The sequence below is a fragment of the Nycticebus coucang genome, chromosome 11 (assembly GCF_027406575.1).
Source record: "Nycticebus coucang isolate mNycCou1 chromosome 11, mNycCou1.pri, whole genome shotgun sequence".
Taxonomy (NCBI): Eukaryota; Metazoa; Chordata; class Mammalia; order Primates; family Lorisidae; genus Nycticebus; species Nycticebus coucang.
This window is the reverse complement of record NC_069790.1, coordinates 77,858,301-77,886,106: the sequence shown is the minus strand read 5'-3', so window position 1 is coordinate 77,886,106 and position 27,806 is coordinate 77,858,301. Positions and strand designations below refer to the sequence as shown.

At 42.0% G+C, this 27,806-nt stretch overlaps 1 long non-coding RNA gene across 2 annotated transcripts; it reads right to left on the bottom strand.

Moving 5' to 3' along the window:
* Nucleotides 1–6,713: 6,713 nt before the first annotated feature.
* LOC128598428 (uncharacterized) lies at nucleotides 6,714–17,966 on the bottom strand. Of its 2 annotated transcripts, none has more exons than XR_008383623.1 (3): nucleotides 17,655–17,966; nucleotides 8,876–14,193; nucleotides 6,714–7,625 (listed from the first exon to the last, which is right to left on the bottom strand). It is a non-coding gene; the product is annotated as an uncharacterized LOC128598428 (long non-coding RNA). The 2 variants fall into 2 exon arrangements; XR_008383624.1 differs by having other exon boundaries at nucleotides 6,714–10,759; nucleotides 13,968–14,193.
* Between the last annotated feature and the right edge of the window lie 9,840 nt (nucleotides 17,967–27,806).

The window sequence follows — 27,806 nt, the reverse complement described above, 5'->3', positions numbered from 1 at the left end:
TTGATTGCGGTATGACTTGGATCAGCTCTCCTTTGTGTAGTTTAGATCAGAGGTTGCAAGCTGGCAGACTGAGTGCTGAAACCAGCCTGCAGACATATTTTGTTTTGCCTGCACTGACAAAAATGTTTAAATAATTGCCAACATTTAAAAATAGACAGAGTTCTATTAAAAATCCAGCTCTTCTTGAAATAAGATCTATGAAAGCATTTGCTTATAAGCAGAATTACCTACTCTTTGAAAATTTGGTGGGAATCACCTATAAAACCTTCTGAAATTGGTGTTTTCTTTAAGAGATGATATTAACAACTGACCCAACTTATTTGGAGTACAGAACTATTCATTTTTTTATCTATTCTTGAGTTAATTTAAGTAAGTTTTATTTTTCCAAGAATGTAAGAATTTAACCTAAGCCTCCAAATTTATTGTCAAAAAGTTTATAATTTCCTTTTACCATCATAATGTCTACAGCATCTGTAGTTCTATTTCCCTTTTCATTCTTACAATTGTGACTTATATCTTTCCTCTTTTTTTTTTGAGACAGAGTCTCACTATGTGGCCCTCGGTAGAGTGTTGTGATGTCACAGCTCACAGCAACCTCAAACTCTTGAGCTTAAGCAATTCTCTTGCCTTAGCCTCCCAAGTAGCTGGGACTATAGGCGCCTGCCACAACACTTGGCTATTTTTTGGTTGTAGTTGGCCCAGGCTGGATTCCAACCCGCCAGCTCCAGTGTATGTGGCTGATGCCCTAACCGCTGAGCTACAGGCGCCAAGCCTCTTTTCTCTTTTTTTATGAGATAATGTTACCTGAAGGCTATTTTACTTCTCTTTTCTATGAACCAGTTCTTGGTTTTGTTTATCTTCTCTATTGTATCAGTATTTTCCATGCCAATAATACTGATCTTATTATTTCTAAATTGCTATTTTGTTTCAGTATGATATGCTAGGTTGATCCTAAAATTTTTAAAGTTGAGATCTTAGCTGATTGATGTTAAGCCTTTCTTTTCTGATAAACATTTAAGCTACCAATTTTTGAGTAATATTTTAGCTGTACCTCACTAATTTTGATAGGTCATGTCTTATTGTTCAACTCTAAAAATTTTTTAATTTACATTGAAACTTTTTCTCTTGACCCATGAATTGTGGTAGATATGGTAAATTGGATTTGTTTATCGTATCTAAGAGTTTTTTTGATAGATTCTTTAGGTTACCTAATATGAGATCATGTCATTTGCAGAAAGGAACAGTTTAATTTCCTTTATTTCCTGAACTGAAAGCCTTTTATTTCTTTCTTTTGCCTGATTGCTCTGGCTAAGACTTCCACTATTACTGACTAGGAGGGGTCAAAGCAGGCATTCTTGTCTTGGTCTAGTTCTCAGAGGAGAGGTTTTTAGTTTTTAGCCTTTCCTCATCCAGTATGATGTTAGCTGTGGCCTTTATTTGTTGAGGTCTGTTCCTTTTATCTCTAGTTTGTTGAGATTGTTTTTTAATCACATAGAGATGATGGATTTCACCAAACGTTTTTTATTCATCTATTGAGATAATCATATAATTTTAGTCCTTGATTCTGTTGATGTCCCATACCACATCTATTGAATTGTTTATGTTGGACCATCTTTGCATCCTGGGGGCAAATCCCACTTGGTCATGGTATATTCTCTCTTTGATGTGCTTATGGATTTGGTTTCTAGTGTTTTGTTGAGGATTTTTGCATCTGTTTGTATATTCGGCTGGGATATCGGTGTGTAGTTTCTTTTTTGTTGTGTCCTTGTCTGATTTTGGTATCAGGGTGATGCTGGCCTTTGGAATGAGTTAGGGAGAATCCTTCTCTCTTCATTTTTTTTTGAATAGGTTGGGGAGGATTAGTGTTAGTTCTTCTTTATAAGTGTGGTAAAACTTAGCTGTAAAGTCATCAGGTCTCAGCCTTTTCTTTGTGTTTGTATTTTCTTTGTTGGGAATCTTATTATCACTTATTATTATTAATCTTGTTACTTGTTATTAGCCTGTTCAGGTTTTCTATTTGAGAAGGTTAATTCTTAATGCCAAAAATGAAAGCCAGGAGATAGTATCATAATAGCTTCAATTTCCTAGTAGACAGTAACTTTCAAAACAGAATTCTATACTCGCAAGATATATATCTCAAGTATTAGAACAAAATAAAGAGATTTTCAGAGAATCTAAATTTGAGTTTACCAATAAATCTTCACCAGAAGAAAATTCAAGGATGAATTTTAGGAAGAAAGAGAAATTTCCAAAAAGGCAAAAAAGAGTGATGAACAAAGATGCTGGTAAAATGTGTATTTACAAACTAATGTTGATCCTTTAAAATAACAATACTAATAAGTGTGTATTTGTGGAGAAAAACAAAATAGGACAAAAATACTGAACAAAAACAACATACAAATTATCCGTGTGTGATTAGAGTCCAAACATTCTGTCCATCTTATATTATTTGGGAGGAAGGTAAGGATATTGATTAACTTTAATCTATAAAAATATGCACCTTAAATCATCCAGGGGTAATCATTAAAACAAGAGGAGGGATGAGAGGAAGAGCAGAACAATCATTAGATCAGAAGAAATCTACCATCAATAGATTTACAATCAAGGTTCAGTAGAAAATGAAGACTAAGATGGTAAAAATAAATTGAAACTTATCCTTCAACCCTAACAAAAAAAATTGATCATACTCTAGATACAAGATAAAGAATGTCATACTGGATTTAAAATAAGTAAAATCATGCTGTTAAATGAGACATAAGGACATTGAAAGAAGGTGCAGAGTCAGAAGGTAGAAAAGCTGTTTACTGCATAATGACTAAAGATAAACTTTACTGTGAAGTAATTCTAAACTTGTATACTCTTAGCAGCACAACACCACAATATTTTAATCAAAATGACAAATCTACAAGGAAACAGTGCAAATCCATCATTATAGTACAAGATTTTGACACAACACTCTCAGTAAGTTTTGGAAAGTGACAGAAACAGTTCTAGAGGCTGAGAAGTCCCAGAACAAGGTACTAGAAATTTTAATGTCTAGTGATGGCCCATTCCTCAGAGATGGTGATGTCTGGGTATGTCCTCTCAAGGTAGAAGGGGTGACTATGCTCCTTCAGGCTTCTTTTTTAAGGGCCCTAATCCTAATGCTTTCTGCCAGCAGAGCCACAGCACAGAAGAATTCAAAAATGGCCCCACTCTCTGACTGGCCCAGGCTTCTTTTTATCCTCTGTCAAAAAGTCCTGGCCCACAGGTATCTTTCTCCTCGGTCAGTTTGAATCAAGCTGGAGAAGTGGCTTCTAATAAACATAAACTCTAATAATCTCTAATAAACACATCTCTAATTTGAAAAAAAAAGGAAAATATGACTTGAGATGTATCAAATGATTTTCAAAGGGAGGGAGAACATTAAACTAGTATTCAGGATTATATATTTGTATGACAAACTAGAAAGAAATGAGAAGAAATTATAGCTATAAAAGTCAGAATAATGGTTACTCAAGGGAATTGAAGGCAGTTGTGATTGGTATCCACCTTAAAGTCATTCATTAAGCTATTCGTTTGTTTTGTGTGGTTTTCTCTGTATCTAGTTTTATTCCATAGTTTAAAGGGTATGCAAAAGTCAAAGGAGGGATTATTCTTATCTCAAAATATTATCTGGCTTCCCAGTATTCATTAAGTAGTCAATGGATTTTAGAATTAGACCGTAAGGAATCCAAGAAAACCTGATAACACCCTTTTACAAAGCATGGGTGACACAGAAATAGATCTTTATCTACTTCACATACACATAAATAAAACTTTATCTACTTCCTCCCTCTGAGGCGCGTCCCTTTATTCCTCTCCCTCGTATTCAGAGCTCGGTCAAGTTGCATCCACTGCCTTTCCGCCACCTCTCCGACCTCTTCCTGAATTCCAGCTCTCCCTCCTCCAGCCTCGTCACTCTCTGGTGCTCTCTCGCAGGATTTATCTGGATCTGTCCCATTTTATAATTACTTCCACTCCTTCTGGGTTATACAATGCTAAAGCCACTGCAAACAGGGAGTGTATAACTCATGTCATGTGTCCCTTTAAGTATGAGCATAACATTTTCCACAATATGGCCATTGATACGTGTTTCTTTTTAAGTACAAGAGATTTACTGTCTTTTCTTTCCTGGTGGGTAATTAAGTTAAAAAGCGACTGTCTCCATCAGTTGTTTTTAACAGTCATGTTGCTCATTCTGTTAATAGAGCATTGATTGTACTTGGTATTCAGTTATAAATCACAAAAGCATGTAACTTGTTTGTCGGCTTCTCTCTGTTACAGACCAAAAAGCAGCACCAAGAATTGGCCGAATTCTGGTGGTGCTGGCAGCAATATTCCAGCAGAGAGCAGCAGAGGGCTGAGCGCAGGGCAGCCACCTGCCACCGGGGCTCCTGGCTTTCTGCATGTGTCTGCGAACCGAAGCGGGGAGGCGACTCTGGGAAATCTGTTTCAAGGCAGAAGATTTCTAGAATTAAGGAATAAGCAAAACTAGGATGTTCAATGATCCTCTTGGCTATCAAAGAGATCACAGTCCTGATGGGATCTGTACTTATTCAAACTTGACCCTCTGACAGGGGTGGTAAAGTTGGGGGGAGAGGAGGAGGCTGCCTGCAGCCTCTGTTTCTCTTTTTATAACATCCCAAAGCAACGTTCCTCCTGACTCAAAATCTGCCTCCTGGAAACCCCCTTCCTTCTGAATACTGTTTCCCCCTGGAATTCCTCTGAGGGACGTCTTCCCCTCTGTTCTCTGACAGTGGAGCCAGTTTTTGAAGCAACATTATTTTTCCTTTTGTTATCTGCCCCCTCCACACCCCCTCCTTACCTAATTCCAGGCAGCAGTTCTTTCCCTGAAGGGCTGACCCACCTGGGTCTGGGAAGAAGCCCTCCTTATTTTTAGGCACAGAGAACACAGTATGTTAGAAGAAAATGTCTTTTGAACTTTAAAGAGTACATGTTTAAAAGGGAAACCTCTTCACAGTTTTACTCCTTAAGCATTTGTCTCACAAGAAGCCCATCTCTGGCTACTGGGGATGTTAAATTAACCTAAATTTGGCCTGAGGATGCCTTTCCACATGAGTCCTTACTTAAGGAACTGCTTCCTGGCTTTAGCACATAAACTGAACGCCAATTTAGGAGTACACTTGTAACAAAACTGCTGAGTCTCAGCCAGTCACAGGTGACCAAGTGACTCAAATGAGCCAAACAGGGAGCTGTTACCAGTCAAGCCCGCTGTCTGCCCACGTTGCTGACCAGAGTTCTTAGAACCTCTTCTGGTTCTGAGGGTCACCTGATTCATACATCTTTCTGCTTTGTTTTTGTTTTTGAGGTTTTTTTACTTGTATCCCATGTAAACCTTGCTAAATTTAACTTGTTTACATTTTTTTTCCTTTTAATGGGAGTCTCTGGAACTCCCTGCTCAAGGATCTCCCCTCCCCATCATTGGAAGGTACAGGGTCCCCACTAAAAACTGCAATGGCAAGGTTTGTGACTTTAACAAATGTCAAAAGACCCCTGGCAAGTCCAGCCATGGGAGAAAAGAGGGAACTATGAGAGGCAGCAAAGAAGAACCTTCTGCTCTATCCCTGGCTTCCCAGGGACTGTCTGTGTAGAGAGAGTTGCGCTTGCGCCCACAGATGACAGCCCATGGCGGATCTAGTCTGCCCAGCTCTCAGGGTGAACGCGAAGGAAAACCTGGCTGACCAATGACAGCAGACTCTTTCAATGGGATTCTGCTGGACTTTCGGTTTCCTGGTTTTCAAAAATCCACCTTGATCCTGAAATCTCTGCAACACTTATAAATTATGGACTGTGCTGTCAAAGCAGAGCTTTTAGACTATAGGAGACTACTTGTCGCTGCCCCAAGTCTATCCTCCCTCCTTCTTTAGAAACAGAGCGCTGGACAGTGTGCCAGCTTAAACAACCACCAGCTACATTCCAAGCCTCTTGTACAGACAAGGCAAGACTTGCAGTGAGGCCTCTTGGGAGATGTGTCTGCCCTCCTGCTCTGTCCAATCCCTGCTAAAACAGGGAGGCAGCGTCTGAAGGTCCAGCGGTGAGTTTGGTGCTGGAAGCTGCCCACCACCGGTGACAGGCAGAGCAGGAGCTGGCACTAAGAGCCTTGTGGAACCACCACACCAGCCGATTCTTCCCTCCTTCTGTGACTTGAGAGATTCTCTAATTTTCTTAAGTCACTGATAATTGTGCCTTCACTATAAGTAGCAGGTAGCAACCCTGACCCATGCTCTGGGAACATCTTGTTAGCAGTCATCAAGAAAAATGAGATTTAGGGCAGCTCCTGTGGCTCAAGGAGTAGGGCACTGGCCCCATATACGGGAGGTGGTGGGTTCAAACCCAGCCCCAACAAAAAAAAAAAAAAAGAAAGAAAGAAAAATGAGATTTAAAAAAAAGAAGATGCCCTCTTGCCTTTCCCCAATCCAAATAGACAGCTTCTGCTTATATTTCTTTTCCCCACAGAGAAATGGAAATAAGGTTAGCCAGACCCTTTGAGTGAGGGGGCGGCGAATCTGAAGGGAGCCTCACGTATTAGGGGCAGGTCAGTGACCAACCTATGTAGGGGAGAGAATGAGGTCTACCGTAAACATCTGCCCTAACAGGAATCCACAACCCACTGCCCTGCCCTGACTAACCACATCTGAAGTGAAGAGAGACACAGCCAAATGATGCTCCTTATCTTTTATATTAATTATAAAACTACTCAAAAAACTCATTTAACCAGAAAGTTCTGTGGATATATAATACAAATACATTTTTTTTAAATGGAGGAAGCAGAGACAATGTGTTTTAATGTCATGGAAATAACCTTCCAGATCTTTTTAGACATATACACAAATACACATTTACTAAGTGGGATCATACTATAAATACAATTATGTGATTTTAATTGTGTAATTCCCACCCCTTTACAATACATCACAAATTTCTTCCATTTCAGGGTAGTCAGGGCAGTCTCCCCTTCTCTCTGGCTCCACGAAGGTACTGGATCTAGGACTGTCCTCCCAGAGCGCCACCTCCCCCTTTCTAGAAGGGGATGGTCTTGAGGCTAGACAGCTGAAACCACTCCTTTGCACGTGCTGACTGGCTGCCCTCCAGGTGCAGACTATTCCACGGTGCAGTGCTCCCACCCCAGCCCCCAGCTTTCCTAAGATCGCATCTCTGCACTCCTCCCCAGGCCTTCACCTTCACCTTCTTGCAGTATGCTTAGGTGGTGCCTCGCTCTTTAATTTCTTTCGTCTTTTAAGTTATGAACTCATTGCTCCACACACTGAGGGGCTTTCGTTTTGATTCTTCAATAAACTAAATATAAACTGTCTTTTTCTCCCAGCCTTAAACAGCATCCGTAACAACTCTGACTCTAGAGATGTAGAGCCATGCCTCATCTCCCCTGACCTGGGAGATGTCCAAAGGGTAGTAGACCCCTACTACACCAGTAAGTTGAGTAGTGTAGAACAGGACCTATGATGTGCCTGTCCCACATACGCCTGCATGGAGTCTCCAACAAGTAAAGCATTCTGCACTTCAGATATGCAAGAGGATTTGTTTTTTTTTTTTTTTTGCCATTCTTCTCTGTGAATCTCAAGGCCCTAGAAAGGAAGAGGAATTCTTTTCAATAATAATAATGGCTAACAAGTATTCTATGCCAGGCTCTTTTCATATTTAATCTTATTTAATCCCCATAAACACCCATGAAGTGGATATTATTTTTATCCCCATTTTGCTGATGAAAAAACTGAGGCCAGGGGCGTTAACTAACATGCCTAGGGTCACAGAGTTAGTAGGTCAGGGGTCCTCAAACTATGGCCCATGGGCCATATGCAGCAGTGTGATTGTATTTGTTACTGTTTTGTTTTTTTTACTTCAAAATAAGATATGTGCAGTGTGCATAGGAATTTGTTCATAGTTTTTTTTTTAAAAACTATAGTCCAGCCCTCCAATGGTCTGAGGCCCCTGTTTAAAAAGTTTGAGGACCCCTATGTAGGTGGTGTACCCAGGAATTGAGCCCAAAAATCTGACTCCAGAGTTCATTCTCTCTACAAGGTATAGCCCGCAAAGAAGAATCAAAACAGCCTCTGAGTCACCAATATTCAAAGATCAGGTGCTATTTGAGATTCGGTTCCTATATTTTAGTCTGTTACAAGAAGTAGAACTTAACAGATATGGAAATTCTAAACAGAGGACTCACATGGGCTCAAATCAAATTGCTATTTAAGCCATGGTGGGAAAAGTCTCTGGAAAGGACCAACTGGGAAACTGGGTAAGTTATTTTTGAGAACAGAGCCCGGGAAAGACAGTAACCCCATGATACTATTCCAAAAGGGAAGCTCTAGGTGTGAGCCAAGTCTTGTGTAAAATGTCAGAATCTTGGAGTATTATAAAGAGAGAACTTGCACAGTTGGATATCAAGATTTATTATAAAGCTAGAGTAACTATGAAAAAATGTACTGGTGTTAAAAATCTGTGAAAATAGACCCAGGGGTAGACTGGAGATCTCTGAAACAGATCCACGTGCACGGGATCCCTCAGCTAATGATGAAGGGAGCAATGCAGAGTATTGTGTAAAGGACCCTGTTTTTAATAAATGGTGTTGGGCATGCACAATTTCTTTATCTGGCCTATATCTCATACTAGACATACTTTCAGGAGGACTTTAGACCCAATTATCAGAGGCAATTGAGATAATCTATAATGGCATCATTTTGACCCCAGGTTAGGAAAGATTTCTTAAACAGACAGAAATATTGATAAATAGCACACTAAAATTTAAAACTTCTGCTTATCAAAAGATGACCTTACAAAAGTAAAAAGGCAAGGGATAAGACATTTCAACACTTACCTGCTATAAAGAACTTCTACAAATCAGTAAGAAAAGGACAGAATATCAAATAGAACAGTAGGCAAGGATCATCACTTCATAAGAAATGAAATCCAGATGGCCAATAAATGTATAAAAAGGTGCTCAGGCTCAGACACGAATTAAAATCACAGCAAGTTTCATCTCATCAATCCTTTAGCCCTAACTTCCAGACTGTAGGCAATACCAGAGGAGAACAGGTGAGGCACCACCAGAAAACATCAAACAAATGCAGAACGTGAGACTTCCTGGGGATAACTGGCCCAATCTTTTAAGAAAGCCAATGTTGGGTGGTGCCTGTAGCTCAATGGAGTAGGGCGCTGGCCCCATATGCAGAGGTGGTGGGTTCAAACCCGGCCCTGGCCTAAAACTGCAAAAAAGAAAAAAAGAAAGTCAATGTCATAAAACAAAACAAAAGGCACTGAAAATGAAAAGAAACTAAACACACAACGTGAGTATATGCAAAGCACAAATTGTGAGTGGATTTTTATTTCCAAAAACTAGCTATAAAGGATGTTTTCAGGTCAATTGGGGTAGATTGAACATGGACATTAAGGAATTATTGTTAATTCTCTTGATTATTGTGTAGTAGAATGTCCCTTTTCTTAAGAGAATCATGCTGAAGTATTTAAAAATAAAGGACACACACGCAAAATAGATGATAGAGATAGATAGATGAGGTTAATAAATTTTTTTTTTTTTTTTGAGATAAATAGAGTATCACCTTCTTGCCCTGGGTAGAGTGTCATGGCGTCACAGCTCACAGCAACCTCAAACTCCTGGGCTCAAGTGATTCCCTCGCCTCAGCCTCCTGAGTAGCTGGGACCACATGTGCCACATCACCTGACTATTTTTAGAGACAGGTCTCTGGCTCAGGCAATACCCCATGCCTCAGCTTCCCAGATTGCTAGGATTAAAGACGTGAGCCACCTCACTCTTTTGGGTTAATAATTATTGATCTAATGGTGGGTATATAAGTATTCTCTTTATTATTCTATGTTTAAAAATTTAATAAAAATCAGATTAACCTGGCTGGGCACAGTGGCTCACACCTGTAATCCTAGTACTCTGGGAGGCAGAAAGAGGTGGCTTGCTTGAGCTCGTGAGTTCGAGACCAGCCTGAACAAGAGTGAGACCCCTCCATCTCTACTAAAACTGAAGCAAGAGGATTGCTTGAACCCAAGAGTTTGAGGTTGCTGTAGCTATGTGCCATAGCACTCTACGGAGAACAACAAAGTGAGACTCAAAAAAAAAAAAATACACTAACCTAATAATAAAAATTATATTGAAATCTCTCTCTCTCTCTCACACACACACACACAGACAACACACACTACATACCCACGCGTACCAGAGGAGCTAAACTTACTAAGATGAGCATTTCCAAAAGTTAGCACGGATGTAGAGTGCTAAGACTTCTCATGTACAGCTGGTGGGACAGAATCACCTTGGCGTCATCTAGTGAGCTGACAGAATGTACCCCACGACCCAGCGGTTCTACTGCAAGGTGTACATCCTACTAGAATGTGCACACCTGTGTGCAGGGAGACACAGACAAGAAAGCTCAGAGCAGATTTATTCATAACATCTCCAAATTAGTAACAAGTAAATATCCACGATGACAAAGATTTGTCAAACCCGTGGATTAGCCAGTCAATGAATTACCACACAGCAGAGGCAATAAATTACTACACGACCACCTGGTTGGTAGTCACCAAACTTTGAGCTTTGGTGTCCAGAAATAGGCTAGATTATTTTTTTTCTTTTTACAAATTTGCCCTTGCTATTGGAAAGGTAATACTTACTCTCTCAGCTTGAAAACTGTGAGGGAGGGTGAAAATATCCCATGACTGTCACACAAAGAGCCTAGAGATCAGGCAGAACATAGAGGATATCAATAAGTTGGGGGAAGGGAGCTTTCAAGCACAATGGTCCTGCCTCAACTCTGAGCCCTGCAAGGGCAGGGGCTGGCCTGGGGCCCAGGTTGAGAGGACTGCAGGTCTGGACCTCAAACCCAGGCCTTATGGCCATCTCGCACTCCAAGGAGGAAGCTTCTCCCCTATTTCTTGTTCACACCAAGCTTTTCCTTAATATGTTAATCATTAGTAAGGAATTACATTCAGCTGTATATTCACCAAACCCAAAAAACAAGGTGGGATTTTCATTGTCTTTCAACTAATGATGAATCTTGAGGTAGGCAAGTGCTAGTGTTGGCTCAGTGATTGGGGTGGGGGTGGCTCAAAATTCTGCAATCCTCTTGGACTTTCCCTTGTGGCCCCAAACCAGGGCCACCATTAGGACATGTGATGTCTTTGGGCAAACACAAAAACATACTCTTCTGAACAGATGAAGTGCAACAAGCCTCCCCCACTCCCAGGGTGAAGGGAGGGGAAGGGAAGAGGAAGAATGTGGCCAAGAGGCAAAGCTGACAGACGTCAGGGCTCCAGGTGCCATGCAGCTTGTCTAAGGAGACCCATATGCTAAAGGACACCCCTAACCACGTCAGGGGTTTATAGGGGAGGGAGCAGTCTCTACCATATTCACCAACAGGAGTCAGGACATCTGAAAGGAATGGGACATCTCAGGATATTTCACATAGTGATGAAATTTGAATTATACAAAGCATAGGACTTCAGTTCCAAAATAAAAATGGCCACTAACCAGGTCCATACTGATTGCTGGGAATTAAATAATTAGATGTTCCCCAAAGAAGGGATGTAGTAATAAAATCAAAACCAACAAAACCATGTCAGTCAGGCTTACTTTAGAGGGAGTTGGGTATTTTCCTAACCCATGTGCTCACGTGTGCACACAAACAAGTCCTGTCAGAGACCTGAGTGTCCACCATCTTCTTTCCTCATGATCAGGCTCTCTCCAGGAAAATCCCCTGATGAGGCTTTTGCTCCTGCTAAGCTGTGAAGATATGCCTTGTGGCCATCTCCCAGAGCCACAGGGGAGCCAAGTCTTTGAGGTGCGTAACAGACACTATGTCTGAGAATGTGATGTTCTGAAGCCACATAATGCCCACACAGAAAAAAAGGAACATCTGTCTTTTTTCTTAGTGTTACATCCATTTGATATGACCAAAACAGCATTCTTATTATCCAGTGTCTGCTGGCTTTCAATGAGCAGACTTTTCAGTTTTTATTTACAGTTCTAGGCACTTCCCACCCCTCCAAATTGAACACAGATAGTGTGTGTGACAGTGGGGTGAAAGGAGGGGACGGGCTGAGGAGGAATTGTGGCCAAGAGGCAAAGCTGACAGACATCAGGGCTCCCAGGTGCCAAGCAGCTCGTCTTTGTCTGTTGCTAGAACAAAATACCATGAAGAGTGGCTTACAAACAACAGAAACTTATTCTCTTCCCAGTTCTGGAGGTTGCGAAGTCCAACATCAAGGTGGTGTCCATTGAGAGCCTCTGTCCAGCCCATGGATGGTGCCTGCTCACCGTGTCCTCACATATGGAAGAGACAGGCAGCTCTGGGGTCTCTTCTATATGGACACTAATCCCAAGTGTCTGCTCTGCTCTCATGATCTAATCACCTCCCCAATCACCCCCAAACATATATGTGTATATATGTACAGTATATACATATTATGTATGAATTGTGAGGGGCCACAAACATTTGGACCATAGCAGGACTTGACAGCAGTGACTACGGGATGTTTTTACCAGGCCAAGCTCATTTGCCAGATTCTTCCCTGAGGAAGCTTCTGCTCAGTAGATTTCTTAGCCCCTACACAAGAACTCAGGCTGGTACCTAAGAAGTCTGCGAGAATCACTCAAACCTGGCAGGAGGAGACTTCATTTAGGTTCAAATTCAACATCTCACTATATATAAATACTTATAATACTTCCAGAATAATACTTTCTTACTCTGCCTTCCTTTTTTTTTTTTTTCCTTCCTTTTCTTTTTATCTCCTTTTTCAGCCTTACTCCTTTTCTCCTTTCTTACTTCCAATGGCCAAAGTAACAGAGGGGGGATAAGAGAGTGTTGTCACAGGTGGAGCTTGTTAGGACAGGTGGAATAAACCGTTTTAGTTCCTTTTCCCACTGCCACCTCAAATCTTGCATTAGAGAAGAAAAACAATTCCTCTTGAGAAATTCAGACATCTCAGCACCTAGCAGGCAGTCCCCTCAGGGTATATGGCATCAGTGTAGCCCTCTAGCAATGGAGGCCTCTCAGCTGCTAGTGTTACCTGAGCTGAAAAGCTCACACATCCACCTGGGGCAGGTAGCAGAGGGGTAGGGATGGGAGAGGAGATAGCTGCCCCACACTATGTAGGACATGGACTTTGGGTGACCGGTTTTGTCCATACTTGGTTCTCTGTCCCTGGGGCCAATGGTTGAAGCTTTCTAAGAAAGCCAGCCAGGATTAGGTGCTAATCTAGGAGAAAGCAAGGCCAAGTTGGGCCTCACTAGCACAAAGCGCTATGCTCCAAACTCCAGCCTAACTCTAGAGCAGGGATGGCACACAGTTTTACCTTTCATGACCAACACACAATGAGCAACACTGACTGTCTAGAAAAGGAGTTGTCAAACTTTTTCTATAAAGCATCAGATAATAAATAATTACATCTTGGCGGACCATACGGTCTCTGGGGGCAATTACTCACTTCTGCCTTTATAGTCTGAAAGCCGCACAGATGATACATAACCAAGTGAGTGCAGCTGTGTCTCAATAACACTTTATAAAAAGAGGCATCTGGCCAGATATGACCAATGGGCTGTAGTTTGCCAGCCCCTGGCCTAGAGATCACTATGTTGCAATGAAGGATGAGGATTCCTGCAGGCTCTGAGAGAGTGTTGTAACCAAGTAGCCCTGTCTACACAGGTGTTAGAGGAGACGTAAGAGGTTCTAAATTAGTTGTCTACAAAGAGGGCTGTGCCTACCCAGAGTGTGTGCAATGTGACCAACGAGTCTGTGGGAAAAAATATTAGATTTCTATTTACTTTTTCTTATCTGTTTTCATTTCAGACTCTTGATCTAGTCTACCCCATCATGGATCTGAAGAATTTGCAATGAGTCCTTCCATCTATCTAAATGTGCTAATCAGAAATCAGGTTTACAAACCTCTGAAGGGGCTCTCACAGCAGATATGTCCCGGAGTAGCAATATCTGCCCATTGTCACTTCCACTGGTCTGGTCTGAGCTATGTGTGTCTCTCAGGACTTCCTCCAAGAAGACAGCAGTGATTCCTAATTCCTCGAAGGCAGCTTCCTTGGGGGCCATGGTAGACTTGCCACACTGAAGGAGTCTTGGATTCAGAGTTCTGTCTTGAACCTGATCAGTGGTTCAGCTATTGATCAGAATCCAAATAAAGGGAATGTATGTAATAATTATATATACATATATATCTTATATAATAATACATATATATCTTATATAATATATATATTACTTTTATTTTCTGGAGAACTCCAATGCATTCTCCCTCTCTCTTACTTTCTGGACTTTGAAAGGTGACACTCAAAAATATAAAAATGGTTGAAGAGCATTCATTTCAGCAGTGGTGTCCTGATGGGACTGCCAGGGACCTGATTCCTGCTACCTAAGTCCCTTCAGAGATGCTCTCCTTCTTATTCTTTCTAACAATTCTTTGATTCATTTTATATCTTCTCCCAGTGCACATTTACCAAGTATTATGGTGTAAATGTTGACATTGCCCCCAAATTCCTGTGTTAGGACTTAATCCCCAATGTGATAGTATTCAGAGGTAAGGCCTTTAGGAAGCCTCATGAATGGGATTAGTGCCCTTCTGAGAGAGGTTTCGGGGAGGCTGTTTGCCCTTTCTGCTACATGAGGACGTAGCATTAGACATAGCATCATCTAACCAGACACCAAATCTGTTGGCAACTTGATCTTGGACTTCTCAGCCTTACAGTTCAGTTGTTTATAATTTCCCCTGCCTAAGAAATTTTATTACAGCAGCCAGGAAGAACTATGACACTGAATGCCTAGAACCTTCAAGGTACTGGTCTATTGAAAAAACAGCTGTGAACAAGCCAGCCCCTGCTCTCATGGAACTTATTTTCTAAAAAGGCCTTCTCTGCTTAAGTAGGTTAACTCCTATTAAGAATTTATTTCTGTTGCTTGCCTCCAAAAATTCCTTACTGATTCTAACATTCTCCCGGCAGACACTGCTAACTCTGCCCTTTCTCTGGGTCATCTTAGATAAGCCAGATGTCAATCTCTGGAAGAGGTCATAAGACCCCTGGCTCAGCCACTTCTCTCTGATTGCCCCAAGAAAAAAAGCTGAGAACCTGCTAGTGGACTTGTCTCCTGTTCTCAATTTTGGATATGAATGGCACCACAGAAGCATCTACATCAGAGGGGTTTCTCAGCAGGGTGCCCTCCATCTAAACCATCTTTCCTTCTCTCCTGCTTAGAACCTGAGAAGATCCCTTACAATGAGCATTACATTGTTCATGCCTCATTACAACCTGTTTTAAGCTTAATCTTCTTCACTAGAAGCCTTTTTAATGTCCTCCCCTAAAGCCCAGAGGATTTATTCTGGGATTAGACAGGAGACGAGAAGAGAGAAGCTGATCAAAACAGCCAGACCTGGCTTTCTCCTCAGGTAGTGTCCGACAGTTATTATTTAACACAACTGAACCTCTGTATCTTGCAGCAAGCCAAGCATGCTGTTTGATTCACTGCGGGAGTTTCAGTGACTGCGTCTGAGAATTGTCACAGTTTAGTTTAGCACTCCTGGCAAACTTTGGAGCCAGCTTGCATAATGCAGTGTCTAAAGAACATGATTCCAGTTGAACAGAGCATGTTTGCAGTTAAAAATAGAACTCCGTCACATAACAACGCATATATAAACCATGAGGCTGGGGGAGGAACAAAATTAAATGGTAGTCACTGGGGGTTCTTGAACACCTGTCCCAGTCGCTCAGAGCATGAGCTATCTGGGAATTGCCAACCACTGAAGTCAGTCCTGCCCTGAAATCAAATGGCAAGAAATAAACAACCAAACTGACCCAGTTAAATCAGGAAACATGACTGCATCTCTAAGCAGGCCACCATTCAAGTGGCCCCTGAGCAGGCCTCCTTGGGGACTTAGCTCTGAGTTCTGAAAGAATTAACTCCTGTTGCTGCAAGGCAGACATACTGGATTTATAGCAGGATTGAAAGCTGAGACTGGGTTAGTTCTGAATTCCACCCTCACCAATGCGTTTTCACTGCGCACGCATGGGCTATGATATATGCAGAATGCACATGAAGGGCCTGGCTCCTTCTAAACGAATGTAAGAGTGTCATGGCACACTGCTAAGACTTGCAAAGAGCTAGAATCAGAAAGGCTTAATAGCAGTCGTGTGGGTCTAACCAGAAAGGCTGCCCAGTGAAGGAGTAGAAATTTCATGCCTGGGTACACATAAAGCTGAGCCATCAGAACAACTAATCCCGTAATATGCTTCAAGAAACAAAGGGGGTGAGAGGCCAAAAAGGAAAGGAAACTGCCTCTTTCCCAACCCTGCCACTCCCCAGCCATCTGACCCAGGCAAATTTCTCCTCTCTGGGCTTTGCTCCCCCTTTTTATTTTATTTTATTTTATTCATTTATTTTATTTTTTTGAGACAGAGCCTCAAGCTGTCACCCTGGGTACAGTGCCATGGCATCACAGCTCACAGCAACCTCCAACTCCTAAGCTTAAGCGATTCTCTTGCCTCAGCCTCCCAAGTAGCTGGGATCACAGACGCCAGCCACAACGCCTGGCTATGTTTTGGTTGTAGTTGTCATTGTTGTTTGGCGGGCCCAGGCTGGATTCAAACCCACCAGCTCTGGTGTATGTGGCTGGTGCCCTAGCCGCTTAAGCTACAGGTGCTGAGCCCGCTTCCCCTTTTTAAAATCAGTCAACAATGCCTATTCCCTTACAGAATCACTAAAATAGTGGAACGTTTAACTGGACTTGTGTCAGTTATTCATTTCTGATTCTGGAACTTTAGACCAGTACTACTTTCTGTGCTTCATAGTCACTTGGGGAGATTTTAAAAACTACAGGATGGAAGGCTGGGCGCCATGGCTCATGCCCGTAATCCTAGTACTTTGGGAGGCCGAGGTGGGTGGGTCAATTGAGCTCAGAAGTTCAAGACAAGTTCAAGTTCAAGACAAGACTGAGACCTCTGTATCATAGCTGGGCATTGTGGTAGGTGCCTGTAGTCCCAGCTACTTGTCCCAGCTGAGGCAAGAGGATTGCTGGAACCCAGGAGTCTAAGGTTGCTGTGAGCTATAGCACCACAGCACTCTATCCAGAATGACAGCGAGAGACTCGGTCCCAAAAAGAAAAAAAAAAAAAAGTTACAAGACACGAATTCTGGTGTAGGTCCCAGCAACCAGTGATTTTAAAAAGTCCCCTCGGTCATTCTAATGTGCATCCAGGACTAAGAACCAGGAGCCATGACCTGGAGAACTGCACCCCCAGATGCTTCCCGAGGGATTGATAGACCATGAAAGGAGGATTCTCCCACCTTCTCCAAATCTTCCAGAGACTTCTTTTTATGAAATTGAATAAACTGTCTCATTCCCAGACTTTCTCTCACCAACTTCCACCCTCACCCTCTGTCAGCTTCAGCCAGTAAAGCAATGAGTTACATATCTTTCAAAGGTGGTTAGGATGTTTTACTGATTTAAATCAAAGCAAAACCCTAAGTGGCACTTGAGTGCACTATGGCCTTTCCATCAGAGAACTTTTATCTGTTAGGATTTACTTAGTACAGAAGCAATCGTAACCAACTGGAGAGTCCTAACCCTCACCTGTGCTTCCATGTTCACAACAGACTGCTGCCTCCACGGGTGTTTGAAGGAGCTGCCCAGCCCCCAGCTGGTGACCCTGAGCCATCTATGAACCTCAGGTCATTATTAGTCAGGAGTGCCTTGGTAGGAGCACTTCCTTCCTGCTATAAAATGCATATGATTCAGGACAGGGGATCCATGTTAAGTCCCTGACACCCCATGTGGGTTGAGCAGCCTGTTTTTTGTGGTCCTCCAATAGGCTCCATGTCACTCTAATGCATTTGTTACTACAGGGAAGGAAAAATATCTTTTCTTCATCTATCTTAGATTCATGGCTGAGACCCTGATAACGAAAGAACAAGAGAAAAGCATATACATGTATTTAATGTAAGTTGTACAAGATATGGGAGTCTACATAAGGAAATGACCTGAAGGAACAGTTAAACCTGTTTGTTACAGCAGGTCTAACGTAGAGTAGACAGTCATGGAGAAATACGACAGTGCAAAGAGTATGATCTAATAGCAATAAGCTGGGGGAACGGAGCAAGGGCTATTTGTTCAGGTTCTTCTCTGTCCTGTGTCTTCAGAGACAAGGACGTACAGGAAGGGAACCTCTCACATAAGCGTCCTGGGACCCCCACCCCCAGGGGAAGGTCAGAGAGCCTTCGGGTTTTACCACCTGCCTCAAGAAAGAAAGGCGGTTTTCTGTGGTTGCCTCCAAATTCCTTCAGCTGAGACTATTTGATGTGACAAGGAGCCAGATTTGGGGGTAACACGTCCTGAGCCCCCATCACTGCTGTTCATTTGCTTTGTCAGTCCTCGTCCGCAGGTCAGTTGTGCTTCACACTCTTGTGAGTCCACAGGGCCCACTGTTCATCTTCTGTGTCCTCCCCACAGACTGTAGTGCAGCTCTTCGCCCTTAAAGTACTCCATGTGCTTCTGCTGTACTGAAGCAAACATTTGGAAGGAGCAGGAGACCTTGGGAGAGAAAACAAAAAGCACAGCAGAGTGATGGAGTAGAGTGCTTAAGGGCCCAGGAACCATGTGGGTCTGGACTTGAATCCTGTCTCTGTTGCTCACTAGCTATGTACCCTTGGTCAGCACACCTAACCTCACTAAGCCTTGGTTTGCTCACCTGTACAAGGTTAGTGATGAAGTCTGTGTTGTAAGATCGGTGTGAGGATTAAATGGGATATACCTGGCATCATGCAAATACCTACCAAATGTTGGCCACTATTACCACGTTTACCTGTATTATGAATAAAATAAGAGAAGAGCATGGAGGACATCTGGCATCTCCAAATTAATGTAAATTAGGGAGCAACAGGAGTAGGGGTCAAAAGACTGAGCTGAGAGCCATCCTGTCTTTTTAGGCAAGTCGGCTTGGCGCCTGTAGCTCAAGCGGCTACGGCAGCAGCCACATGCACCAGAGCTGGTGAGTTCAAATCCAGTTGCAGGCCTGCTAAACAACGACAACTGCAACCAAAAAATAGCCAGGCGTGGTGGTGGGCGCCTATAGTCCCAGCTTCTTGGGAGGCTGAGGCAAGAGAATCGCTTAAGCCCAGGAATTGGAGGTTGCTGTGAGCTGTGATGCTACAGCACTCCACCCAGGGTGACAGCTTGAGGCTCTGCCTCAAAAAAAAAAAAAAAAAAAAAATTTAGGCAAGTCACCTCATTTCTTTTTTTCTTTTTCTTTCTTCCCTTTTTTTTTTTTTTTTTTTTTTGAGACAATGTCTCACTCTGTCACCCAGGCTAGAGTGCCCCAGCATCATCATAGTTCACAGCAACCCCAAACTCCTGGGCTTAAGCGATCCTCCCGCCTCTCACCTGATTCCTTTAAGCTTTATTTCCACAGTTGTAAAATTGCAATAATATAATAATAATAATATAGAGCTTACTTTACAGGGTTGCTGGGAGGACTAAATGCAACAATGCCTGTACAGATGCTTTGCAAACCACAAAAAAAACATGTAAGTGATTATCATTCATACCCAGTACTCAACATTTTCTGAGACTGGTCCTGATGAATGGAAATAGAATAAATGGATTATCTAAGAATAGACATGGAAGAAAACAAGGCTCAATTCTCACACCTTTAATCTCACATCTCAATAAAGTCCAACCCAAAGGATGCTCTCCAAAGGGAATGAGGAATCTGACTGAAAGGCATGTCCTTCACCTGGCTGATCTTTTCCCCATTAATACCGTTAATAAGTGATGTTTTCCTTTGATCAGCAACTGCCTACTGTTTACGTGCCATATAACCTCACATTGCCTCAGGAGACATTCTAACATTAGTTAAAAGTTACTGACTTTCATAAAAGATGACCTTCATAAAAGATGGACAATATCACACAGGGCCAAAAATAAAAAGAGAGAGAGTGCAAAAGATATCAGGATTTTTCTTCACTTGAAGTGCCTTTATTCTTGGCTCTTAGAATTTTTTTTTTAATATTTGGCTTTTTTAACTATTGCATTTTGGGTGACACTTTTCTAGTATTTTATTGTTTATGGGTTCTCTAACCTCTGCCGACTTTGCTAACTTACCACCTAATTTCCTTTGCTATCCTAAATAGACATTTCTAACTTAAAAGCTAAAGGCAAAGAACACATGCATCTGCAAGGAGGAGGGGAGATTTAGGGTCAAAACAGCACTGGACAGCTCCTACAAAAGTGGAAGTTCTCTCTGGGTCTTAAGTGACAAAACTGCCCTGAGATGTCCTCAGAACTCCCCTGACACAAGCTGCCTGCCATTCACAATAAGACATAGATGACTTAAGACAACTTAAAATGTGGGTTCTCCAGTACCCTGATCTTTTGTGAACAATCAAAAAAAAATAGCCTAAGGAAAGCTCTGGTAGTAGAATTCCTGGCTTTGCTCAAGAGATATTACAGGGAACAAGTAAAAAATAACGTTCACAATGATACTTTTAACAGTGGTGCAAAATCTTTAAATGACTTTCTACTCCCTTGATCTCTGCCCACCAGGAAGAAACTGGAAGCAACTGTATCCGCCCATGTAAAGTGAGCCAGGATTATGAAGCCAAATAGAATTTGTGAAAGTGTGAAGAGGGCCACTCCTCCAGAATTTTCTACATGCTTGAGGAGGTCAGGGGATTAACTCAAAGGGAATTGAAGCAACCTAGCGATTGGGTATGCTGTCTGCCCTTGAAATGCCTCTGAGAAGTTTTGGAGTCATGGGTGTGTAAACCATGCGTTAGTGATAAGGAGAGCCCCTTTGAAGGGCTTCTCCTCCCCGCCCCCCAACTTCATTTACCCCAAATTAGAAAACAAATTAAGAACAAGAAAGGAAAAATTTAAGTTTCTCATCTAAATTCACAAATCTAAAAACTCCAATTGCATGATAGTACATTTCCCCAACAAAAATAGCAGTGTGAATTTATTTCAGTCCCTGGTAAGTATTCAAACACAATAACCTATAGCAGTAGCATGAAATACGTGGGTCCGTAAATGCATAAGATAGGCAAATTGGGAAATGAAGATTCTTAAGTGACCCAAAAGGAAAAGTAATCCTGAATTAAAGTGAAGTCTACCAGATAGCAAGAGGTCTGTCTGACCTAGTTACCCTTTGTGGGGCTCTAGACATACACATGTAAAAAAATGACCAGAGGGGCGGTGTCTGTGGCTCAGTGAGTGGGCCACCAGCCCCAGAGGTGGTGGGTTCAAACCTGGCCCTGGCCAAACCACAGGAAAAAATGGCCAGATGTTGCGGCGGGCACCTGTGGTCCCAGCTATTCGGGAGGAAATCCCCTAAGCCCAGGAGTTGGAGGTTGCTGTGAGCTGTGAAGCCAAAAAAAAAAACAAAAAAAAAAATAGTAATAATAAAATAAAAAAATGACTGGAACAACAGGCAGCTAGGTAGCACATTAGGAGGAAGTATGTGCATCCCTGAAATAAACTGGAAATTTGACATTAATGGCCTTGGATCTCTGCACCCAACTTCTGACATACTGGGCAAAGGTGCCTTCATTCTGCTTTGCCCTCAACCAAAAGTACTAGACAATTTTTTTGTTTGTTTGTTTGAGACGAGGTCTCACTTTGTCATCCAGGCTGGAGTGCAGTGGCACAATCATAGCTCACTGCAGCCTCAAACCTCTGAGCTCAAGTGATCTCCCTGCCTTAGCCTCCAGGGTAGCTATAAGTATGTGCCGCCTAATTTTTAAATTTTTTGTAGAGATGGCGTCTTTCTATGCTGCCCAGGCTGGCTAGTCTCAAACTCCTCAGCTCAAGCAATCCTCCTGCCTGGAATGCCCAAAGTGCTGGGATTACAGGTGTGAGCCAGCACATCCAGGCTAAACAAATATTTGAAGAATATTATTTCCAGGGGGTGACAAGCTATTTGCCTGCATGGAGCACCTATCTTCATTTGGGATGCCACGCTAAACCCAATAGATTTTCAAACCAAGGGTCTGAAGGACAGGTACAGCCCCAGGCCTACCAACTGTGGGAAGTAGGTAAAAGTGTCTTTCCTCCTTCACCCTGTAACACAGAGGCCCACTGTCCTTGGACAGCCCAGGTCAGGAAAGGGATGGGCGGGACAGGGTGAAGAAAAGGGAATGAAGCCGTCTTCCTACCCGTACCCCCAATATTGTCTCAGTTATGTTTCATGGCGGGGGGGCAGAAGGGGAGAGAAGGGGAGTGAGTACTTATTAGGTGCCAAAGACTCTGCTCATTGCCATTATCTACTTTTATCTCTTTTTAATTCTCATAACTATACTTGGAGGTGGTTATCACTATTTTCCATATTCTATATGAGGTACAAGGGGAGGTAAGGAATTATTAATCCAAGTTCACGCAGGGATTCAAACCTGAGTCTGACTCCCAGACTCCTGCTCACATGGGACTCATCTCATCCGTCATTGCCATTCTGACCTGGACCCTGGGCCACCAGCTCAGATACCTCCACCCCATCAACTACTCTATCTGGGGCCAGATAGAATTTTTCCTGGTGACTAGGTGGATAAGCCACATGCTTCTCTTCTACCACTTCCAGACTCAGCTATAATACAGGGTATAAGATCTAGTTTCTTACTGTCAGCAAAAGAGGTCAGATAAGCAACTCAGAGGTGGTACCCTGGGGAAGTTATCCTCCCACTATAAAGACCTATCCTGATCATTTCCTCTTCCTCTTCCCACCCTACAACTGGAGCAGTCCTATCCTACCTGAAGACTCCCATGTGGCTGGACAGACACACCTGCCGGCTTCCAGCTCCACCTCTTCAGAGTTCTCCATTAAGCAAGGCTGAAGCATCCCCAGCACTGCCTCCCATCCTTCCCTGCCTCACCCCGTGTTCCCCCATCATTACAGCTCACAGTAACCTCAAACTCTTAGGCTTATGTAAAAATGTAAAAAGTATGCTTAGTGTTCTTCATTGTACTTATCACAATTTGAAAATATATTTTCGGATTTTGAGAAAACAATTCAATTCACAATAGTATCCAAAAGAAGAAAATACCTAGGAATAAATTTGACCAATTAGATAAAAGATTTGTACACTGAAAACTAAAAACCACTGCCGAAAATAAAGGAGATTCACATAAAAAGAAAAAAAATTTTTTTCATTTCATGTATTTACTTATTTATTTATTCATTCATTGCCTATCTTTCTCTTTAGAATATAAACTCTTGCCTCAGCCTCCCAAGTAGCTGGGACTACAGGTGCCTGCCACAATGCCCAGCTATGCCATACAATATTTCAATTGTGTGAAAATATCACAGTCCACTCTCCTTTGATGGGCATCTCAGTTGTTTCCAGGTTTTTGCATTATAAACAATGCAGCTATGAACATTCTTGTACTTGTCTCCTGTTGTACATTTGTAAGGGTCTCTGTTTTAGTCTCTTTTGTGTTGCTACAGCTCAATACCACAGACAGGGTGATTTATAAGGAACAGAAATTTATTTGGTGTATATTTCTGGAGGCTGAAAAGTCCAAGATGGAGGGGCCACATCTGGTAAGGGCCTTCCTGCTACATTGTGCTTAATCCTTTAGAATTCTTTCCCTTTAGAATATAAACTCTTTGAGAACAAGAATGTCTTTTTTGTTGTTGTTTTGAGACAAAGTCTCACTATGTTGCCCTCAGTAGAGTGTTGTAGCATCACAGCTCACAGCAACCTCAAACTCTTGGGCTTAAGTGAGTTTCTTGCTTCAGCCTCCTGAGTAGCTGAGACTATAGGCGCCCACCACAACAATGCCCGACTATTTTTGGGGGCATAGGGGGGTTTGTAGTTGTCATTGTTGTGCCGGGTTCAAACCCACCAGCCCCAGTGTATGTGGCCAGCACCCTAACCACTGTGCCACAGGCACCGAGCCAACAAGAATGTCTTGTTCCACTTTTCATGATGAGCTCTCAGCAAAGCATCTGGTACATATGGGTGGACTTGCAAATACTGGAAGGAATGTATGAAATGTTCAGGTCTCTCTTCTTAAGAGATTGGCAAACCTTGACATTCCAAATTCTACAAGAGTTCAGTTTTCCATAGGCTAAATTGAAAAGTAAATCCAAGTTTGTCTTAGTTTTTTTTTTCTTTTTCCTTTTCTTCAATACTGGGCAACTTCTCCACTACACTTCCCAGACATTCAGTTTCTCTTTTATAGTTTCTTGGCAGCCTGGAACTTTTTCCTTTAGTTAAGCCTGTCCTCTTGGGGTGGTGCCCCAGATTCCAAAATTATCTCTTTCATGCTACATTTCCATTAAAACTCCCATTTTTTTCACTGTCAGGAGAAAAACAGATAATTCCCCATTAAAATATTATGCTATAATAGATCATTTAATGCAGCAATTCTCCAGAATGTTTGTATTTTATAACATGAAGCTGTTAGCCTAAGATAGGGGAGTGTAAATGATGGCATTTCAGGGCTGGTACGGCAGTGCACTGGGATACACGGATACTCTCTTGATTACAAAGTCACTTCCCTTGATTACTAAGTCAAAGTCAGTGAATTACTATGCTTCTTACCATAATGCAAAAAATGACAAAGATAAATAAGAAAGCAGGGTGGTTTAAATACAAACAAAATACCTTGCTTTGCCCTCAAGGAGAAGAAACAACAATAACTAAAGAAATGGCTTCAGAAGGTAAAGACCAATTTACTTAAGCATAAGAATTAAACAATTACAAATTATTCTTGCTTTAAGGAAATTAGGCCAGACATGGAGGCTCATACCTATAATTCCAGCACTTTGAGAGGCCAGCATAGGAGTCGGGAGGATCACTCCAGACCAGAGGCTCCAAGACCAGCTTGGGTTACATAGTGAATCTTTATCTCTACAAAAGAATAAAAAATTAGCTGGATATGGTATCATGTACTTGTAGTCTGAGCTACTCAGGAGACTGAGGCAGAGGGATGACCTGAGGCCAGGAGTTCAAGGCTGCAATGAGCTAAGATCATGCCACTGCACTCCAGCCTGGGTGACAGAATGAGGCCCTGTCTCTAAAAAATGAAAATTAGAAATTGGGACTAGTGGAAAGTATAAAAAATACAAACCTATGAAATACAATGAATACAAGCAGGTTCTCCAAAAGATTTTTTTTTTTTTTTGTAGAGACAGATTCTCACTTTATCGCCCTCAGCAGAATGCCGTGGCGTCACACAGCTCACAGCAACCTCCAACTCGTGGGCTTAGGCGATTCTCCTGCCTCAACCTCCGGAGTAGCTGGGACTACAGGCGCCCGCCACAGCACCCGGCTATTTTTTGGTTGCAGTTTGGCCGGGGCCAGGTTTGAACCCACCACCCTCGGTATATGGGGCCGGCGCCTTACAGACTGAGCCACAGGCGCCGCCCTCAAGTATTTCTTTATGTCCCCTCTTGGCTTCATGTTAGAAGATTGATTTTTGTTGCTGATAAGATTATAGACTTCCTGGGCCAACAGGAAGTCTATAATCTTGATTAGCCAACAGTGAAAGTGGTCATCCTTGGTGATCTATACTCTTTTAATAAATGCTAGCCAACAGTGATTAGCCAACAGTGAAAGTGGTCATCTTTGGTGATCTATACTCTTTTAATAAATGCTACAATGTCACACGGAAGATTATGATGGTTCTGACACAAAATTCTACAGGGCCAGAATTAGGAGGGAAGGGCTACTGTCCATTTATTCCTCTAGGTTTTCCACAGATACAGGAAGTTCAGCTCCTGCGGCAATCCTGTCCATTATGCTTAATACAAAGCACTTTGTCCACCCATTTTACTGCCCCAGAAGATGTATCAAATCTGTTTTCTCCCTGGCAGGAAGTCAGTTCTCCCTGAGATTGCAAATAAGATAAACAAACCATTCATACAAAACTAGTGGACACTTTGTTTTGCTTCCCACCTGACTTAAGAGAAAGCCCTTGTTAAACGTGAAAACTCTGTGTAAATCTTTGGGGACATTCTGCTTTCCAGGCAGACAATAAAACATGGTAATCCTTTGAATAATCACTTACGATAGAAGCTGGTCAAAATTGTTTCCTAAAATGTCCATATCGACCCTGCTTACATAGCTTAGGCAGCCTGTTCAACCCTCACCCTTCACTATGATTCCGGAACTGTCTTTATTCCCAAATTCTGATTTATTGTCAGAAGTATTCCACTGATTCATTAACATATACAAAACTGGTGCCATACAAAAAAACACATTACACAGAGGAGATAAACCAAAGGAAATTAAATGGTAATGCTCTAGGAACATCTGTAGATTTGACAAATTCGGGGCACTAGCCAGGGGTTTGTGTGTCTAAATCTTGTGCTTTTGTTGAAAGCAGTATCATGCCAACCAGGCTGTCTATTCCTGCTCATTGTCACCATATCTGGGACCTGAGATCTCATGACCAACAGGTTTAGAAACTATCAGCTATCTTGAACTGACCAGCTAAAGATCTCTCCAGTTCATCTTCTACACTACTGCCATAGTGATCTTACTAAACTGAAATCTGATCATGTCACTCTCCTTGGCCCGAAAGCAACCTCACTGACAGAGAATAAAGTCCAAACTCTTAGCCTGGCATAATGGCCCTGCCTCTACACTGCTCCCTTACCCAAAGCATGAGACATATCGAAGTATTTGGTTTCATTAAAGTACTCCTTCTCCTTTATCACTATCCCCTACCCTATGCAGCATCTCTGCTGAAAACCGACTACCACATCTCCCTGGGGAAAGTCCTCAACATCTCTCCAGCTTCAGTGCTATGTCGCTTCTTCTATGAAACCTTTCCTGATATGCTTTTTTCTCTGAGCTTCAGATTCCCCATCAGCAAAATGTGTATCATAATTCCTACAAGCTCCTTTTAATTCAAGGATCACATGAAAAAAATGACTATGGAAAATGAAAAATACTATGTAAAGGCCAAATTATGTTATTATAGAATAGTTATTATACAATAAGCCTTTCCTCTTTAGACACCTAATTAGAATACTTGTGATGGTTTTTATGAAATTAACCTCTACAAATTAGGACATGTTTTCTGCTTATTCATTGCTTAAATGCAAGCTAAGCTTTAGGAGGTAATGAGAACTGTGCTCACTTCACATGTAAATACCAGTAGACTAAAACTGGACCCACACAAAGAGAATTAGCACAAATTTTGTCCCACATGACTTTCAGTAATAAAAAAAATGCATTTGCTTTGCTTTCAAGAAGTCTTTTCTCATTTCATATTTCTTTTTATAAATAGAAGTCTTCCTATGGCTCTCATTCACTCTAGCCAATAAAGTTGATTTCCTTAAATGACTTTTGCTCTAACACTAGATCTTTGGTGCTTCTTGACCACCCAATTGGTAGATTGATGCACCACTGTTTCTGGAACACGGTGACAAGGACAGGTAGCATTTATTCAGTTCTTATTCTGTACCAGGCTTTCTTTTAAATGATCTCTGATGATTATAAAATTTAAACCTCACTACAACTATTTATTTCCTCTCTGCAAAATGGGGTCGAGAAAATGGAAACTTAGCAAGGCTAAACCTCTGGCTAAAGGTCACAAGCTAGAAGCAGGGTTTAAACCCAGGAGTCTAACAGCACAGCTGGGATGCTAACCACTGAATTGTACAACTACTCTAAAGGACCTTAGATGCCTACAGACTCTCCAGAAGCTCACACTTAGCATGGGTGATGAGGCCCAAGGCTAAGAGAGCAGACACCAAACTTTAGCACTTTAAGCATCCATTGTATG